A 20,158-nucleotide genomic window follows, 5' to 3' on the forward strand; every position below is an offset into this window, starting at 1 on the left:
CTGACAGCAGCTCCGTGACATACAGCGCTGACAGCAGCTCCGTGACATACAGCACTGACAGCAGCTCCGTGACATACAGCGCTGACAGCAGCTCCGTGACATACAGCGCTGACAGCAGCACCGTGACATACAGCGCTGACAGCAGCTCCGTGACATACAGCGCTGACAGCAGCTCCGTGACATACAGCGCTGACAGCAGCTCCGTGACATACAGCGCTGACAGCAGCTCCGTGACATACAGCGCTGACAGCAGCTCCGTGACATACAGCGCTGACAGCAGCTCCGTGACATACAGCGCTGACAGCAGCTCCGTGACATACAGCGCTGACAGCAGCTCCGTGACATACAGCGCTGACAGCAGCTCCGTGACATACAGCGCTGACAGCAGCACCGTAAGCAGCCCCAGGAGGAAGTCAGCACAGCACAGGGATGGTGTGATCCCCTCATAATAAGAACCCCCAGGAGGAAGTCAGCACAGCACAGGGATGGTGGGAGCCCCTCATAATAAGAACACCCAGGAGGAAGTCAGCACAGCACAGGGATGGTGGGAACCCCTCATAATAAGCAGCCCCAGTAGAAATATGACACCGCTCAACCTCTTCAAAGAGGAGGGTAGGGGCATATAGTACGGTGTGCTTTTTTGGGTCAGGGAAGTGAGCCAAATGAATTAAGAAGGTCTGTGTGCTTGATTCCAAAAATTGTTTATAGACATATACATGGTCTACTGATCACATGTGTTGAATTCCTCCGAGATCCATGCCTCATTCATTTTTAGAAATGTGAGGTAGTTAACACTGTGGTGAGCTAGGCGAGTACGCTTATCGGTCACAATCCCCCCTGCTGCGCTGAACGTCCTTTCGGACAGGACACTGGATGAGGGGCAAGCCAACAGTTCGATTGCAAATTGGGCAAGCTCTGGCCAGAGGTCAAGCCTGCCCACCCAGTAGTCTAGGGGTTCATCACTCCTCAGAGCGTCCACATCGGCCGTTAACCCAATGTAGTCGGACACCTGACGGTCTAGGCGTTCCCTGATGCTGGATCCGGATGACACCTGTCGATGGGTCGGCTGAAAGAATGACCTCATATCCGAAGTCACCAACACATCTTCAAACCGGCCTCTTCTTGCAGGCGCTGTTGGATTGGTACCCGCAAATCCTTCTCTGGGAGTGGGAATTGCTCCTCTGCCAGCGCACGCAAAAGCAGAATGCAGCATTTCTCGAAGCAAGGCCTGGAAGTGCTGCATTCTGACAGCCCTCTGCGACGGCGGTAACATTTCCGCCATTTTGTGTTTGTACCGGGGGTCTAAGTACGTTGCCACCCAGTACTGGTCCTTGACCCTCATGCTTTTTATACGGGGGTCCCTATTAAAACACTGGAGCATGAAGGCCCCCATTTGCACTAAAGTGGAAGCGGTGTGGTGGCCTGGCTCCTGCTCATCATCCAGGATAATGTCGTCCTCTTCATTCTCCTCTCCCCATCCTCGCACAACAGGGATCCCAGAAAGGTTTAAAGCATGCTCTTCTTGCTCCTGCTCATCCGCCCCGGCACCATCCTCCTCTGACTCCTCATCAGACTCCTGTTGTTGACTTGTCTCAGATAGAGTAGCCCCCCCTGGGAATTCATCCAGCATTGCGACTTCCTCATCTTCCCGCTCCTGCTCCTCCACAGCCTGATCAATGACACGACGCAATGCACGCTCCAGAAAGAAGGCATAAGGTACCATGTCACTGATGGCGCCATGGCTGCGACTGACCAGTTTGGTGATCTCCTCAAATGGCCGCAGAAGTCTGCATGTGTCGCGCATGAGCAGCCACTGGCGCGGTGAAAAAAAACCCAGCTCCCCAGAACCGTTTCTTTCGCAGAGTTCATACAGGTAGACGTTAACTGCACGTTTCTGCTGGAGCAGCCTATCAAGCATATAGAAGGTTGAGTTCCATCGCGTCGGGCAATCGCAAATAAGACGTCTGACCGGCAGATGGTGTCGCCGCTGAATGTCAGCAAGGCGAGCCATGGCCGTGTAAGATCTTCTGAAATGGGCCGAGATTTTCCTTGCCTGCCGCAAGATGTCCTGGACCCCAGGGTATTTGACAAGGAATCGCTGCACGACCAAGTTTAAGACGTGTGCCATGCACGGCACGTGCGTGATTTTGCCCTGTTTCAATGCGCTAAGCAGATTGGCACCGTTGTCACACACCACTTTACCAACTGTCAAATTGAGCGGTGTTAGCCACTCATCTGCCTGTGAACGCAAAGCTGAAAGGAGTGCCGGGCCAGTGTGGCTCTTTGCTTCCAGGCACAACAGACGCAGCACGGCATGGCAACGTCTCACCTGGCATGTGGAATAGGTTCTGGGGAGCTTGGGCGGTGCAGTGGAAGAGACGCTAGCAGCGGAAAAGGAGGAGGCAGCTGAGGAGGAGAGGGAGGAGGATGGAGTAGGAGGAGGAGAAGAAGAGTCAGGCCTGCATGCAATCCGTGGCGGTAAAACCAAATCTACACGGGTGCCACGGGTTACATGCTTGACGGCCGTCAGAAGGTTCACCCAGTGGGCAGTAAAACTGATATACCTTCCCTGCCCGTGTTTGCTAGACCACGTGTCTGTGGTCAGATGTATCTTGGCACCGACACTGTGTGCCAGAGATACATTCACTTGCCGCTGAACATGGCCATATAGCTCTGGGATGCCCTTCTCTGAGAAATACTTCCTTCCTGGGACCTTCCATTGTGGTGTTCCAATGGCCACAAATTTGCGAAAGGCCTCCGAGTCCACCAGTTTATATGGCAGTAGTTGGCGGGCTATGAGTTCTGACAAGCCAGCCGCCAACCGTTGGGCAAGAGGGTTATCCGGCGTCATCATTTTTTTACGCTCAAACATTAGGCCCACGGAAGCCTGCCTTTTTGCAGAAAAATGTGAGCTTGGCGTGATGGAAGGTGGAGTGGAGGACAATTGTGAGGAGAGAGGAGAAGGAGAAGTAGAAGACGAGGCTGGACGGTGAGAGCCTGCAGTGTGGCTTTGTGTGTTCCGTTGCTCCCACTGGGCTCGGTGATGGCTGCTCATGTGCCTTCTTAAGGCGGTCGTCCCTAGGTGAGTATTGGGCTTACCGCGACTAACGCGTTGACTGCAAAGATTGCAGATGGCAACGCTATTGTCAGCAGCGGACACGTTAAAAAAAGCCCACACTGCGGAGCCATGTGCCGGTGTCCTGGGAGCGCCAGATGTGACCGTACATGGTCGATGACTCGCTCCTGATACATTTGCAGTCTGCTTTGTCCCTGCTGTGCAATGTAAGTCATTGCTGCTTCTCCTCCCTATCTGCTGGTCCATATCTCCCTCTGAACTCCCCTCCTCTTCCTCTCTTGTGGGCACCCACGTGACATCACTAGACACGTCATCATCAACGTCACCTTCCCCACCGCTATAAGTAGAGTAGGCAGCAACACCGGGGACCAACCTCCTCCTTGGGCTGATCTGGGTACTGGCGTCAGACTGCTGAGTAGCGCTTGTTGCTACCTCCTCTTCCTGATCCAATACCAAGAGTGGCTGCGCATCAGAAATGTCCTCTTGATATGGATCGGAAAATAATTCCAGTGACTCAAGCGGAAGGTATGTGGTGGTGGTGGTGGTGGTCGTGTTGTTGGTGGTAGTGTCTTTGGGGGTGCACATAGCAGAGAGTGAAGAAGAGGGTGCAGATCGAGAGGATGAGGAGGGTGCAGAAGAGTAAGGCTGAGCGAGCCACTCAACCAAGTCTGGTGCATCCTTTAAAGTAATTGAACGCACCTTCTGCAACTTCCCACTTTGGCTCAAGCCTGTTGCTCCTGCCCTACCCCTACCACCCCTGCGGAAGGGCCTGCCTCTTCCTCTGCATGTCATTTTTTAAATGACCCTGTGACAAAACTCTTAGTCCCTATACCGCTGAAGGACTGCTGCAGTATAGGTGAGCGGTCAGCAGTGGTGCACGTCAACCCTATCTATTGTGGACCTATAGCGGTCCTTACAGAACAGCAGACTGTACCGCACTCAAGCCTATGTACCGTAGCACCCTATACCAAGTTACCAGTCCTTATAAGAACTTTTGTGGACCAAGCAGGTTGTGTATTAGTGTTTAGCAGACTGTACGTCAGTCCCTATACCGCTGAAGGACTGCTGCAGTATAGGGCAGCGGTCAGCAGTGGTGCACGTCAACCCTATCTATTGTGGACCGATAGCGGTCCTTACAGAACAGCAGACTGTACCGCACTCAAGCCTATGTACCGTAGCACCCTATACCAAGTTACCAGTCCTTATAAGAACTTTTGTGGACCAAGCAGGTTGTGTATTAGTGTTTAGCAGACTGTACGTCAGTCCCTATACCGCTGAAGGACTGCTGCAGTATAGGGCAGCGGTCAGCAGTGGTGCACGTCAACCCTATCTATTGTGGACCGATAGCGGTCCTTACAGAACAGCAGACTGTACCGCACTCAAGCCTATGTACCGTAGCACCCTATACCAAGTTACCAGTCCTTATAAGAACTTTTGTGGAACAAGCAGGTTGTGTGTTAGTGATTAGCAGACTGTACGTCAGTCCCTATACCGCTGAAGGACTGCTGCAGTATAGGTGAGCGGTCAGCAGTGGTGCACGTCAACCCTATCTATTGTGGACCGATAGCGGTCCTTACAGAACAGCAGACTGTACCGCACTCAAGCCTATGTACCGTAGCACCCTATACCAAGTTACCAGTCCTTATAAGAACTTTTGTGGACCAAGCAGGTTGTGTATTAGTGTTTAGCAGACTGTACGTCAGTCCCTATACCGCTGAAGGACTGCTGCAGTATAGGGCAGCGGTCAGCAGTGGTGCACGTCAACCCTATCTATTGTGGACCGATAGCGGTCCTTACAGAACAGCAGACTGTACCGCACTCAAGCCTATGTACCGTAGCACCCTATACCAAGTTACCAGTCCTTATAAGAACTTTTGTGGACCAAGCAGGTTGTGTATTAGTGTTTAGCAGACTGTACGTCAGTCCCTATACCGCTGAAGGACTGCTGCAGTATAGGGCAGCGGTCAGCAGTGGTGCACGTCAACCCTATCTATTGTGGACCGATAGCGGTCCTTACAGAACAGCAGACTGTACCGCACTCAAGCCTATGTACCGTAGCACCCTATACCAAGTTACCAGTCCTTATAAGAACTTTTGTGGAACAAGCAGGTTGTGTGTTAGTGATTAGCAGACTGTACGTCAGTCCCTATACCAATGAAGGACTGCTGCAGTATAGGGCAGCGGTCAGCAGTAGTGCACGGCAACCCTATGTATTGTGGACCGATAGCGGTCCTTACAGAACAGCAGACTGTAACGCACTCAGGCCTATGTACCGTAGCACCCTATACCAAGTTACCAGTCCTTATAAGAACTTTTGTGGACCAAGCAGGTTGTGTGTTAGTGATTAGCAGACTGTACGTCAGTCCCTATACCAATGAAGGACTGCTGCAGTATAGGGCAGCGGTCAGCAGTAGTGCACGGCAACCCTATGTATTGTGGACCGATAGCGGTCCTTACAGAACAGCAGACTGTAACGCACTCAGGCCTATGTACCGTAGCACCCTATACCAAGTTACCAGTCCTTATAAGAACTTTTGTGGACCAAGCAGGTTGTGTGTTAGTGATTAGCAGACTGTACGTCAGTCCCTATACCAATGAAGGACTGCTGCAGTATAGGGCAGCGGTCAGCAGTAGTGCACGGCAACCCTATGTATTGTGGACCGATAGCGGTCCTTACAGAACAGCAGACTGTACTGCACTCAGGCCTATGTACCGTAGCACCCTATACCAAGTTACCAGTCCTTATAAAAACTTTTGTGGACCAAGCAGGTTGTGTGTTAGTGTTTAGCAGACTGTGCGTCAGTCCCTATACCGCTGAAGGACTGCTGCAGTATAGGGCAGCGGTCAGCAGTAGTGCACGGCAACCCTATGTATTGTGGACCGATAGCGGTCCTTACAGAACAGCAGACTGTAACGCACTCAGGCCTATGTACCGTAGCACCCTATACCAAGTTACCAGTCCTTATAAGAACTTTTGTGGACCAAGCAGGTTGTGTGTTAGTGATTAGCAGACTGTACGTCAGTCCCTATACCAATGAAGGACTGCTGCAGTATAGGGCAGCGGTCAGCAGTAGTGCACGGCAACCCTATGTATTGTGGACCGATAGCGGTCCTTACAGAACAGCAGACTGTAACGCACTCAGGCCTATGTACCGTAGCACCCTATACCAAGTTACCAGTCCTTATAAAAACTTTTGTGGACCAAGCAGGTTGTGTGTTAGTGTTTAGCAGACTGTGCGTCAGTCCCTATACCGCTGAAGGACTGCTGCAGTATAGGGCAGCGGTCAGCAGTAGTGCACGGCAACCCTATGTATTGTGGACCGATAGCGGTCCTTACAGAACAGCAGACTGTAACGCACTCAGGCCTATGTACCGTAGCACCCTATACCAAGTTACCAGTCCTTATAAGAACTTTTGTGGACCAAGCAGGTTGTGTGTTAGTGATTAGCAGACTGTACGTCAGTCCCTATACCAATGAAGGACTGCTGCAGTATAGGGCAGCGGTCAGCAGTAGTGCACGGCAACCCTATGTATTGTGGACCGATAGCGGTCCTTACAGAACAGCAGACTGTAACGCACTCAGGCCTATGTACCGTAGCACCCTATACCAAGTTACCAGTCCTTATAAGAACTTTTGTGGACCAAGCAGGTTGTGTGTTAGTGATTAGCAGACTGTACGTCAGTCCCTATACCAATGAAGGACTGCTGCAGTATAGGGCAGCGGTCAGCAGTAGTGCACGGCAACCCTATGTATTGTGGACCGATAGCGGTCCTTACAGAACAGCAGACTGTACTGCACTCAGGCCTATGTACCGTAGCACCCTATACCAAGTTACCAGTCCTTATAAGAACTTTTGTGGACCAAGCAGGTTGTGTATTAGTGTTTAGCAGACTGTGCGTCAGTCCCTATACCGCTGAAGGACTGCTGCAGTATAGGGCAGCGGTCAGCAGTAGTGCACGGCAACCCTATGTATTGTGGACCGATAGCGGTCCTTACAGAACAGCAGACTGTACCGCACCCAAGCCTATGTACCGTAGCACCCTAGACAGACCAAGTTACCAGTCCTGATAAAGAGCTTTGTGGAACAAGTGAGTTGTGAATGATTAGCAGACTGCAGCAGAAGGGCAGCAGTCAAGTATAATATTCTTTCTATATTTGGAAGAAAGAATATTATACGTGTACAAGCCTATTACCGTACCACTGATACCAGTCCTGAAAAGAACCTTTGTGGAACTAATAGTAACAGCAAGTCTTTAAAATTATCCTCACTGCCTGACACACTGCTTCCTGCCTGTCCCTATACAAATTGGCAAAAAAGAGTAGGCTGGAACGATTAGCTGGAACAGCTCTTTTGTGGACCTGATAGTAACAGCTAATGATGATGATGATGATGATGATGAAGAAAGACTAATCTGGCTGAGCTGTCCCTAAAATAGCAGCATACAGCGCTCTGTCCCTTTATCTAAACTGACAAAAGAAACTCAGGCTGCTGACCTAACACCTATACCAGTCCTGAAAAGAACTTTTGTGTACCAAATAGCTAGCGTTTTCTCTGTCCCTACTCCACACAGGATCCTTTCCCTACAGTGACAGAAGAAAGAATGTAAAATGGCCACCGGATCGGGTGTATTTATAGGTTAGGGGGAATGTCCAAGTGTCCATGAGCTGTCATGTCTCAATTGGTTGTCCTGTAACACATGATAAACGTGTCACGAAAGGTTAAAGTTCTTGTATACATTAAACACGTAAGTCCGCCGGGGCGAACGACGGAAAAAGGCGTTCGAACCCGCGGACGGCGAAAGTCGGAAATTCGCCGCGAAACGACCGCCGGGCGAACCGTTCGGCCATCACTAATCCACAGCCATCAAACAACACGTGCAATAATATCTATCACCAGCTGGGGATGGAAATACCCTTACTGACATAATAAGAAGGTGTAGAGCAATGTTGTCATGTGTGACAAGAAAAATTGCCAAACTCTAATTTTAAAATTTCCAGGAATAACCTAAAACCCAAGTCAGCTATAGCACCCTGATGGTTAGACGGAGTTGCTAGTAAATTTACTTGCCAGATATAGTTGCCTTGGCCAATTGATAGGAGATCAATTGATTCCACCCTAATTCTGGAATTACTACACTTCTCTCAGCTGTCACTAGATGGCCAGGTAGCTGGTGGCATTAGATAAGACAAGGGCATTGCAAGGACAGATTAGGAATAGATAGGGTATCTCAGACAATGGGCAGGGCCCTTCTAGGATCCCTTGGCCTGCTAGGAGAGCCTATTTATTTAGGTGCGGTCAGGTGATTGGGGTTCTGTGCCACCTGGACGGCTGTTTTGGTGGATGTGTGTTGTGCTGCCCTGGGCTGCTAGGCCAGAACCTGAGGCCTATCCTGGGGACATGTGGCTGCTAGGCTGTCTGAGGGCCTATCCAGAAGCAAGGGAGCAGAGTAGGGTTGGGACTGCGACTTGCAGTCCAACCAGAAGTGACGGTTCTACCAGCCGGAGAACCTGTCGTGGTCAGAGGTAAAAGGGAAGTTGTCACCACTAAGGGACCATCAACTTTATTACCAGGGACCACAGTGAGTAGCTAAAGCAAGTACCAGGGCAGTGTTCTCATCAACCGGGGACAGTGAAGAAATGGGAAACTTAAGCAGATGTTAAGTCGGGAACCCTGCCAGTGGAGGTGACGCTTGCAGAGCAGCCTTGTGTGTCAAGCCAGGGACCGAGCAGGCCAGTGGGGTGACGTTTGAGGAGTATCCTGAATGCCAAGCTAGGGACCCAGCAAGGACGCAGGGGTGATGCTTGAGAAAGATACTCAGTGAGAAGATTGTAAGAGCTCAGGAGATCCAGTGGCAGTGGATCAGCAAGTCTAGTGAGAGAGACTGGGAGCTCAGTTGAGTGAAGATCTACAAGAAGAGATTGTAGAGGAAGTGAAAGAATTCATTGTAACCTTCGTTAGGAAATGTTCAAGATTGTTGTCATAGGAAACAGTGTTTCTACACATGCAGATGTGGTGTCCGGCTGGGTGCCTTTCCCTGCATGGCTATCTACCTATAGAAGTCTCAGAGTCTGCCAATTAACATTGCAACTACTTAAGGGTGTCCTTGCCCTAAACCAGGGGTCTCAAACCAGTGGCCCTCCAGCTGTTGCAGAACTACACGTCCCATCATCCCTCTGCCTATGGGAGTCATGCTTGTAACTGTCAGCCTTTCAATGCCTCATGGGAATTGTAGTTCTGCAACAGCTGGAGGGCCACCAGTTTGAGACCCCAGGGGTCTCAAACCAGTGGCCCTCCAGCTGTTGCAGAACTACACGTCCCATCATCCCTCTGCCTATGGGAGTCATGCTTGTAACTGTCAGCCTTCCAATGCCTCATGGGAATTGTAGTTCTGCAACAGCTGGAGGGCCACCAGTTTGAGACCCCTGCCCTAAACCCTTTCTCCCACAGTTCTGTTTAAGAGACAATAAATCTCTTTGCATTCAAGAAGTGTCTGGTGCCCATGAAGTTACCTTGCACTACACCCGCAATGCCCTTGTAACCCGACTCTACACAGAAGGATGTCAGCTATACCTAACTCTGGAGGTTCTCATTAGACCAAAGGGGGCCCGGGGCATGGCTACACAAATATTATAAAATGGTAGAAACAAATTTTTTTACATTTTTGCCAGTATATTCAGATCTTTTCTCATATTTCTTTAGCTCTAACACTATAAGAATTGCCTGACTTCCACGGTCTTTAAGGAGAGCCTATGGGTGGCTCATACTTCCCAAAATGGACCTGAAACCCCAGAATGGGCACCTCGTGGTGCCTGTTTGTTTCTTAAGCTGGTCTTTCCAGTGGCCCAAGTTCCCCAATGTCTACTGGGGCACAATTAAGACCACAGTTTCCTGCCCTCCATGTCTTTTTCAACTGACCATCAAATGCGACAGCCACCTTGGCTGGCTTATGAAAGATGAGGAGGGTGAGAGGAGGTGGGTCAGAACATCCTAAAGAAGCTGAGTTCAGTACTTGCACCAGGTCCTGAGAACCCAGGGGGCAGTGGAAATCATCCTAAAGAGAATCTCTGCCCAGGAAAAGGACATATGCATTTTTCATGACCAGTAAATTCGTTTTAAAACAAACCTGCACTGACCTGTTCACCATAAAGCAATTAATTCTCAATGTTCACAGCAGAATCAGTTCAGGAGCTCTGGAAGTAGTGGAGCCGAACTGAGATGGCTTTGGTACTTCTGATGTGAATTTTTTTAGGATGCATTACTCCATAGTGCCTGCAGCTACAGAGGTCAGTGAATGTTTGTTTTAAAGTTCATTTACTGCTTGTTAGGAATTTGTAAATTTTGGAATTTCCATAACCTAGCCATAGGTTGCAAGGTGCAGGCAGGCAGGTTACTGCTCTAGGGATCAGGAACAATTAGGAATGGATATCTCATGGTTTCACTGTGATAGAGCTAAATAATGATGTTACAGTCCTATCTTTACAGACATAGTTTCATAATTAGTCAGGTTGAAAAAAAGAAGCAAGTCCATCTAGTTCAACAACAAAAAAATAAAAATAATAGAGTAAATAAATAGAAAAACACCAAGATACAGAATCTTATACTCTCAGTTGATCCAGGGGAAGGAAAAAAAACGTATAAAGCATGGTCCATGGTCCATGGCAAATGGAACCGGGTGGGAAAATCATTGATTCTCCTGAAGATAGAGATAATATTCCCTGGATCAACAATCCCTGGTGTTATTACCTATAAATGTTAATATCCTGTTATGTTTTTTTACGACTATTCCACATTTTCACAGCTCTTACTGTGAATAAGCCTTTCCATATGTGAAGATTAAAGCTTTTTTCTTCAAGACGTTAAGAATGTCCTCTTGTCCTCTGTAATAACATTAAAGTGAATAACTCTATACCAAGTTCACTATAAGGACCATTTATGTATCTGTACAAGGTGATCATATTCCCCCTTAATCACCTCTTCTAAAGAGAGGAATAATTCAGTTCAGCTGATCTTTCCTCATAACTGAGCTCCCCCATGCCTTTTATTAGTTTGGTTGCCCTTCTTTGCACCTTTTCTAGTTCCCGAATATCTTTTTGTGAACTGGAGCCCAACATTTTTTGGCTGAATTCGGACCTGAAATGGAGCCAAAGATGCACAGGGCTCTTTTGCTGTGTGCCCCGGAGGTGTGTAAACCGGCTCCATTAAGAGCCGGTAACACTCTCCTGTCAGGCGAATTGGATGCAGGTTTCGCCGCATTCCAATTTTCAATAGTGTGAACCCAGCCTAAATCAGTATTTTTTGCTAAACAATTACTTAGAACCCCCAAACATTATATATATATATATATATATATATATATATATATATATATATATATATATATATATATTTTAGCAGAGACCCTAATAAATAAAATAGTGGTTACTGAAATTTTGTATGTCAGACAGTTTTTTGTGCAGCGGTTTTTCATACGAGAATTTGGGAGAAAAATACACTTTAATGAATTTTAAAAAAAAGACATAATATATTTTTTTTATCTTTTGCTTTTTTATCTTTTATCTTTACATGGCTCGAGAACCAGAAGTGACATTGACATTGCTCCGGTCCTCCAAGGGCATAAAAATGAGCGGTGGCCATCTTGGCATCACTCATCTCTATGCAAAAACCCTGCCGACGCTGGATGGTTCTCTGGCTCAGCAATCAGTAACGTTATCCCGGGAACCACCAGGAAGAGGCAGGTGGGCCACATATTCCGCCGCTTCTAAAAGTGATCCCGCAGCGACTCCGCCGTTGGGATTACTTTTATTGGAAAACAGGCTACCTAAGGGAAAGAATGATATCGGGGTTATGGCATCTAGCTGCAGCCATAACCGATCTGCTTGTAAATTGGATATATCCTGTAAGGTTATTTCACTACACAGATTGGTGTCATCTGCAAACACAGAAATTGTACTTATAATCCCAAACTCTATATTGTTTATAAATAGGTAAAAAAAAATATATATATATGCAGAGTTGGCCTAAGTTCTAAATTAATTGCATTACATTAATAATTAGCTGATAGCTGGTCAAACTATCAGTTTAGGAGCATTCACACATTTCTGTGTCTGGAGAAGCTTCTGATGACCTCTGCTGGGATATTCCTCACTCACAGGAACGTGTAGCGCTTTAAGATGAAAATATTCAAAAAGTGAACTCTTACCTGTCAAACGATTTATAATTCTACAGATCTGGTACGGCCCTGATCTAACACATCTTCTAGAGCAGCTGACTCCAAACAGTGGCCCTTGGGCCTGGATGTGGCCTTTCGCTTGCCTTTATCCGGCCCTTGAGACACTATTCCTCCACTGCCACCAACTATGAGGCACCACTTCCACTGAAACCAACAGTGCGGCACCATTCCTTCCACTGACATCAGCGCACTATGTAATTTTTATTTCTGCTCCGACAACTGGTCACAGCCCCCACCCCCCCAAAGTCTTAGGGACAGTAAAACTGGCAGTAACAACCGCCATTTGTTTAGAAAGTTTAGAGAACCTGGCTCCCCCCCCCCCACACACACACATACACGCAGACACACACACACACACACACTGGATAGGAGCTTTGGTTGAGATAGGTCAGGGCACCCTTAGGGTCCACAGTGGCATGAACGCCCAGATTAAAAAATGGCCAGGAGGCAGCAGTTGAGCAGAGTAGTCCTGCTAGCCATTCTTTTTTTAGGTAGCTGGGATGGCATTAAACTGCATTGCCAGGCTGCAAATAGCAGTAAAGACATGACTATTTTTTGGAAAGCCGATGGCGTGCAAAACACACTCAAAAGCTTCACCCGGTGCCAAAAAAATGTGCACACACATAAGGAGTGAAACACAAAAAAGTGCAACGGGTACACAAGCCCTCTGAAATCAGAGGGCCTTGCCCTGAATCCCCCGCCCCGGGGCGTTAGGCTCTTGACAGGGACATGGGTACTTAAAACTTGATCCATCTGGCCGAAACCAGACGGACCCCTTTCTTTGGAAGGTCTGCCGAAATAGACCCACCCAAGTACTAGGTGGGGCTCCCCCGAAGGGAGACCCCGGAAGAGAGAGGGTGAACTAAGCCAAAAGGCCGTGTCCACCCCCTCCCCAGACTTTCAGGACAGGCCCGAGGACCTGCGACGCTACCCAACACACGTGCAGTGTACAACATAAAAATACAAAAACGTGACAAACAAAGGAATAAATTAAATAAAGTGGGGAAGGAATAAGTGGAGAGGAGAGTGAAAAGGTGGCCACAGTGTAAAACAATGACCAGGCCCTCTGGCCAGGAATAAAAAAAGGCCCGGCCCAAGAGGCAGGTGCTAAAAAAAGCGTGTTATATGGTGTAGTGACCTTGGTGCCAAAAATCAAAGTGACCCTCACTCACAGTGATCTTATGGCACCCCTGGACTGCCACTCCAGGGGCACAGACTCCATAGGCTTTCAAGACCGCCCTGACTAACAGCCCAGACCACAGCAGCCCCCACCCCAGGCAGGAAGGCTTGAAGTTCTGAAGCTGGGAGAGAGCCCGGACCTCAACAAACTCAACCCTTGCTCCCATCACTCCTACCTAATTATATTCAGGAAGTACTAACCGCTCCACCCCAGTGCTGTAGGCGAGAAAGCGTTCTCTCCCAAAAAACTGTCCGGAGCTAGAGCTACCCCAATCTAGGCTAGAAGGCCGGTGACCCAACCCTCTGGGTCAGATCCGATGCAGCACCCATCCTCACCAGGGGCACCCTTCTGGACAGCTCATACTCGAACATGCACCGACCCCCAAAACCATCCTTTCAGGTGCTAATTACGCCATTGGAAGTGCTAGCCCTCCCCTCTCTATAGGGGTAACACAGTGCCTCCTTTGGCTACTGATAAGAACAGATACTACACTTGATCTTAGCCAAAAAGCAGAGAAGCGATAAAGACATGACACCAGTAGGAGACCTGTCAGGTGGGGGTCCAACCATCTAGATTTTACAACAGCTGTAATTTAGGCAAGGGTGCTTTCAGTGGGAGATAACTGAGATGGAGCCACTGCTAATACAGAAAGAAGTTTTCAGGTAGCACATAAAATGAACAGCAGATTTCTGACAATTTATAAGGGATATTTAGGCCAACAAAACATTTCCAGTCACCCTTCAAAAAAAAATCTTGTTTTTGAAGCGCAATTTGCATCATAGATGAGCATATATTTAGCATGCATTTAAATATAATTAGCAAAACTGTTAAAGCTGAACCCCAGGCAGGGAGACTGTCATCAAAGACACAAATTAATGCAGCTCTGTGTACATGAATGCATTGTTAAATGTATTTTTCTTTTAAATGCAAGCAGTGTAGGTATTTGACTGTATCTTAGTATCAGCATATTGTAGATCTGTGAAACAGGGGGATCGGGTAGGACTGAGGGCAAATCAGGTATGCCACATGCAGAGCTGGTGCAAGGATTTTTGACACCCTAGGCAAAACCTAATTTTGCTGCCTCCCCCCCAGCTCCACCCCTGACTCCACCCCCTTTGCCTTGCCCATGTGTACCCCACCTTTTTAATGACTGCTACTATTTTGCATGCAACACTTTGCTAGACCCATCAATGCAGCTTCACCATTGCCCATCAAATGCATCTTATCAGTGCCCATCAAATGCAGCCTCACCAGTGCCCATCAAATGCAGCCTCACAAGTGCCCATAAAATGCAGGCTCACCAGTGTCCATCAAATGCAGGCTCGCCATTGCCCATCAAACGCAGCCTATCAGTGCCCATCAAATAAAGCCTACTGGGAAGGGAGAAGGGATCCTTACACCCAGGCCATGTGCTCGGTACACAGACACACATCAGTGTGATGAACAGATCCATCTATATAAACTATATACAGTAATACAATGTCAGTGACAGTGTTTCACTCACTGGTCCTGGGGCTCTGATCTGAAGCGACCCTGCTAGTGAGAGGAACAATTTTGAACCTGTCTCTATGGGGCAGTGGATGGTGTTGGTAGATTTTTTATTTTTATGTGTTTATATTTCTACAATTTCATTCATTTTTTTCAAAATGCTTTTATGCTTTTTTTTGGGGGGTGTTGTCAGTAGTGTGATCTTATTTTATGTTTTTACAATTTTATTTTTTTATAATTTTTTTTACAATTGTATTTTTTAATATTTAGTGTACATTTTTTTTCATCAGCCCTGGTGAGATTGGGCTGGGTGGTGACCCCTTGACATCTCCCCTTCTGAGACAGAGAAAGGGACTGAGGACAGAGATTCCCCATTCCCTTTCTAAGCAGCCTCAGCATTGAAGATGAATGGAGAGGAGACAGAGGCTCATACACTGAAGCAGAGTAATCACAGGTTACTCTGCTCAGTTATCACAGGACACAGGAGCGGGCGGTAGTGATTGCTCACTGTGTCCAATTCAGAAAAGCCAGGGGCCAGTAAATTACATATTTACCAGCCCCTTTCACCGCTCTCCATCCTGACAGATCTCCCAGCAGCCAGTGGGAGAGGAGAGCAGGGAAGCCGGCTGTGGGGGGACAAGGGGGGCAGAGGAGGAGCATGGCAAGGGGCCGGAGGAGGAGGACATAGAGGGGGGCCAGAGAAGGAGGACACGGGGCCGGAGATGGAGATGGAGGACAGTCGGGGATGATCGGTGCGGCTGGATGGACAGCAGCTGCAAGCCCTGATCTCCCTGTAAGGCATTTCAGCTGACAGCTGTGAGAGGAGAAGTGGCTGTCAGCTGAAATGCCATACAGGGAGATCAGGGCTTGCAGCTGTCCCTCCCGCTGCACCGATTGACCCTGACTGTTAACCAGGGGATCATCCATGTATGCAGTGTGGGTCACAGAGCCCCCCTACCCCTGTACACATGGATACACCACTGACTCAGAGGCTGGTAAGACAGACAGAAGGTCACTGATCATAGAGGCGTGCAGGGGATGTTGTTCACTTTCATTCCATCTTTGGGACACGGTCATCCGCTGTGCCTGTGACACTATGGACAGATGGAGAAGCTGCCTGCAGAGAGTTAGTTGCATGCTGCAGAGCAAACTGCCTAGTTTGTCTAGTGGTACCACCGGCACTGGCCGCAGGCAAATTTTGTTGACAAGTTACAGTATATGTTAATAGGAAGGGAAATCAGAGTGGCCAGCAGAAGAACTCACCAGTCTGCTTCTTCTCATTTTACTGCCTAATCACAGGTTGGGGAGGAAACTCTTGTTACTTAACCCTGGAAGGATTTACCCCTTAAAGACCGGATCATTTTTTGCAATACGGCAAAATTGATGTCCTTTTTTTCCCCACAAATAGAGCTGATCACCTCTGCAGTTTCTTTTTTTTTGTACTTTAAACAAAGAGCGACAATTTTGTGATTTTGTATTCTTCTACATATTTTTGGTAAAATAAAATCGCAATAGGCATATATTGATTGGTTTGAACAAAAGTTATAGCGGGATAGATTTACGGCATTTTTATTATTTTTACTGGTAATGACGATGATCTGCAATTTTTAGCAGGACTGCAACATTGCGGGGGACAGATCAGACACTTTTTTGGGACCATTGACATTTATACAGCAATCGGTGCTATAAATAGCCACTGATTACTGTGTAAATGCCACTGGCAGGGAAGGGGTTAACACTAGGGGCGATCAAGGGGTTAAATGTGTTCCCTTGGTGTGTTCTAACTGTAGGGGGGATGGGCTTACAGGAACATGACAGAGAGCACTGTTCCCGATCACTGGGAACAGTAGATTCATGTCATGTCACCTGTTAGAACGGGGAATTGCCTTGTTTACAAAGGAAGTTCCCCATTTTGCCTCTGTAAGAGGCGATCGCAGGCCGCTGGCGGACATAGAGTCCGCCCGACACGCGGGCACACTCCCGCATGCAGCAGACGCGAGTGCGCGCTGCTGTCAGCATGCGCCTGCCCGCTTTCACACCTGCACGAGCTGGCGAACAGCTTGCGCAGGAGAGCCGACCTGCCGCCGTATTCACTGCTATTCACTGGTGTGATGTGAGAACAATGCAAATCCAGTGTGTATTCCTGCGCTGCGCCTGAATCGCACAGTGGTTCACAATGAGATCTGAAAATTCATGCGGGTGTCAAAGTTAACGACACCACCAGATCAGCTCGTAGATCGCAGTGCGAACTGTGAAATGGTGCAGGAATCGGATTGCATTAGTGTGAACACCCATGTGTGGGGTGCGGACCAAAAAAAAAGGGTCCTGCATAATTTTGGTGCAAATGCGATGTGATTTCAGCCATACAGTTTGCATGGCTGAAATCATATCGCACAGACATTGCATGTGATGTGCACAGAAATGCGATGTCTGGAATAGCACTAGTGTGAACCAGGCCTTAAACCCGCAGGGGAGTGCTATGCCATCCTAGGCCAGCCTTTTTCAACAAGGGTGCCTTCCAGTTTCTTCAGAGGTGCCTTGGAAAAATGCCTAAAAATTGCCCAAAAAGTGTATACAAGCCAGTGGGTGGATCAAGCCTGCCCTTTAGTTACAGAAAGCCACAGGTTTTCATTGTGCGCAATTATAACCTTCTAGACACCTATGTCTTAACAACCAATGATGTAATCAGTTGATAAGGAGAACATGAGGCCTATGCACAGCATCTTTGTTTGTCCCTCCCCTGCCCCTTTCCATCATTACTGGGGTTATATTAGTTGAGTGAGGGAGAGAAAACAAGGGAGAGGAGAAACACTAGCATAATAGTCAGTACCAGTGTGCAAACCTGCGTGAGAGCAAATCACCGCTAAATGTTGGGTGTCCTATGTATGTGGATGTTGGTGCATTAAGTAAAACTATTTGTTTCATTTTTAACATTTTAGAATGGGGTGCTTAGGGCCGGCTTTCCCGTAAGCTAAACTAGGCAGCTGCCTAGGGTGCACTGCTGCTTAGGGGACGCTGCCACACCCGCTGACTTCCCCTCTAGCCTGGCCGGGGAACACAAGGGGCTAAAGAATGTCCAACAGGCACAAATGAGGGGGTGGATAAGGACAGTGGGGAGCAGGACAAGGTGAGTACAGCTGAGGAGGTGGAAGAGGACAGTGGGGAGTCGTCTGAGTCGGGCACAGCTGAGGACAGTGGGGAGCTGGATGAGGTGGGTGCAGATGAGGAGGTCAGTGGGGAGCCGTACGAGGCAGGCACAGCTGAGGAGGCGGAGGACAGTGGGGAGCCGGATGAGTTGGGCACAGCTGAGGAGGACAGTGGGGGGGCCAGACGAGGCAAGCACAGCTGAGAAGGACAGTGGGGAGCCAGACAAGGTGGGCACAGCTGAAGAGGTAGAGGAGGACAGTGGGGAGCCGGACAAGGCGGGCACAGCTGAGGGGCCAGAAGAGGACAGTAGGGGCCAGACGAGGCAAGCACAGCTGAGGAGGACAGTGGGGAGCCAGACGAGGCGGGCACAGCTGAGGAGGTGGAGGAGGACAGTGGGGAGCTGGACGAGGCGGGCACAGCTGAGGGGCCAGAAGAGGACAGTGGGGAGCCGGACGAGGTGGGCATAGCTGAGGAAGTGGAGGACAGTGGGGAGCTAGACGAGGTGGGCACAGCTGAGGAGGCACGCACCTTCAGGTCTCCAGGCATAGGCGAAACTATCATGCCCAGTGAGTCTGCTCTATCTGACCCTGTTCCCTGTTGTAGTCACTCGCGCCCTGGGCAAGTCAACCGGGGGGGGGGGGGGGCAGGGATGTGTGTTAGTCTTGCCCAGGGTGTGAAATAATCAAGCACCGGTTCTGGGGGTGCCTTAACACTGTGCACACTTTTAAAGAGTGCCTTGACTGAAAAAAAAGGTTGAGAAACACTGTCCTAGGCTACAGAGGGCTGTGTATTTCTATTTATGCACACAGTGTAGGGATTAACAACTGTAATCCCAACATAATAGGCTCCATAAAATACTACAGAGGTCTAGTGGCATCCATACCTCATCGGGTCAGGGCTGTTTTGGTGGAAAAAGGGAGGGGGGGCCTACTCAATATTAGGTGGGTGGTCATGTTGTGGTGGGTTGTCATAATGTTATGGCTGATCGGTGTATAATTTTGCATAATAATTCAAGAGATATAAAAACTTTATATTGCTCATGATAAAACAGATCAAGCATGCAGGTAAGATGAGGACAGATGTACCATCTCTAGTCAGAACAATGTTTGATAACCATAGAAACCAAGTAGCTTCAAGCATGATTAGTTCAGAGAAAATAATTAAATACAGAGGTTCCATGAAAATTTAATGAGCAGCTGTCAGTCTCTATACCAACCAACACTAGCTAGCGGTGCTTATTCTATTCCTGTCGCTGTCCTAATTGTTCATGTTATCATTCCAAACATGGCACTATTTTTTTCCCCATTTGCGTTATACATAGGTTTTTAAAGTCTTGTCAATGTGTCCAGAAATGTGGTCTTGCAGCACTGAGGTCATAAGATTCATTGCCACCAGGCGTGCAGTGAGGCAAAGAGATTGCTTCAGCACCTGCAAGAATTCTCCTTATGGCTTGGTTCACACTGCAGCGATGCGGGAACCCTACAAATTCACTGCAGGTTCCCGCATCGCATGTCTCCCAGAGGCAGCTCACACTGCCCTATGCAAACTGCTGGGAGTGTCAATTGAAAGCCAATGACACTCCCAAATCATTTCGAATTTCGAAGTGTAAACTGCAAATTCGGACAGGAATCGGATTGCATGGCTGTGAACACCCATGCAATCTGATTCTGCTGCGGACCAAAAAAAGGCTCCTGTATGGCTGAAATTGCATCACACAGAGAGTACAGAGCAGCATTGGGGTCGCCGGTTTCAATCCCAACCAGAACGCTATTTGCCTGGAGTTTGCATATTCTCCCTGTGCCTGTGTGGGTTTCCTCTGGGTACTCTGGTTTTCTCCCACACACCCAAGACATGCTGGTAAGTTAATTGGTTCATGTCTGAATTGGCCCTAGTATATGTATGTATGTGAGTACTAATGTGAAAGTACAACATATATGTAAAAGCGCTGCGCAAATTGGCAGCACTATATAAAGTACATAAAAAAATACCTGTGATAATAATATTTTTCATTGCCCATTAATACTTGGTTTCAATAC

The 20,158-nt window shown here is 48.3% G+C and overlaps 1 protein-coding gene and 1 pseudogene across 1 annotated transcript in view; both read right to left on the reverse strand.

Annotated features, from left to right (window-relative positions):
• Window positions 1-20,158, reverse strand: part of FGD1 (FYVE, RhoGEF and PH domain containing 1) — a 276,522-nt gene that overhangs the window by 198,402 nt on the left and 57,962 nt on the right. The gene's annotated exons all lie outside the window — the stretch shown is intronic.
• Window positions 13,903-14,009, reverse strand: LOC143989430 (U2 spliceosomal RNA; annotated as a pseudogene).

This window comes from Lithobates pipiens, unplaced genomic scaffold (assembly GCF_037356315.1).
Source record: "Lithobates pipiens isolate NorthernLeopardFrog02 unplaced genomic scaffold, aLitPip1_a1.2 Scaffold_1, whole genome shotgun sequence".
NCBI classification, from domain to species: Eukaryota; Metazoa; Chordata; class Amphibia; order Anura; family Ranidae; genus Lithobates; species Lithobates pipiens.